The following is a 431-nucleotide window of genomic DNA, read 5'->3' on the forward strand; positions in this document are numbered from 1 at the left end:
CCATGATACCATCTAGGTAATCTGCAAAGATTGACATCATGCAGCGTTGGAAAGTAGCTGGGGCATTATAGAGACCGAATGGCATTCGTCTGTAGGCAAAAGTTCCATAAGGGCATGTAAAGGTAGTTTTTTCTTGATCTTCGGGGTGGATAGGTATTTGGAAGAACCCTGAGTATCCATTTAGATAGCAGAAGTAGGAGTGTCTGGCTAGACGCTCCAACATCTGGTCTATAAATGATAAAGGAAAATGATCCTTCCTGGTTGCTTTATTTAACTTTCTGTAGTCTATGCACATCCGCCATCCTCCTTCCATCCGTTTTTTCTAAGCCATGATGTGGGCATGCTCTTAACCGCTCTTTATATCTCTCCCAAGCTTCGAACAACGATTCTCCTTGGTTCTGGGTAAATCTGGTTATGTGGTTTCGAAGAAC

General features: G+C 42.9%; 1 non-coding gene across 1 annotated transcript; it reads left to right on the forward strand.

Moving 5' to 3' along the window:
* The first annotated feature begins 324 nt into the window (after positions 1–324).
* Positions 325–431, forward strand: LOC127077074 (small nucleolar RNA R71). Its single transcript, XR_007787059.1, has one exon. It is a non-coding gene; the product is annotated as a small nucleolar RNA R71 (small nucleolar RNA).

This window comes from Lathyrus oleraceus, chromosome 4, assembly GCF_024323335.1.
Source record: "Lathyrus oleraceus cultivar Zhongwan6 chromosome 4, CAAS_Psat_ZW6_1.0, whole genome shotgun sequence".
In the NCBI taxonomy this organism is placed as follows: Eukaryota; Viridiplantae; Streptophyta; class Magnoliopsida; order Fabales; family Fabaceae; genus Lathyrus; species Lathyrus oleraceus.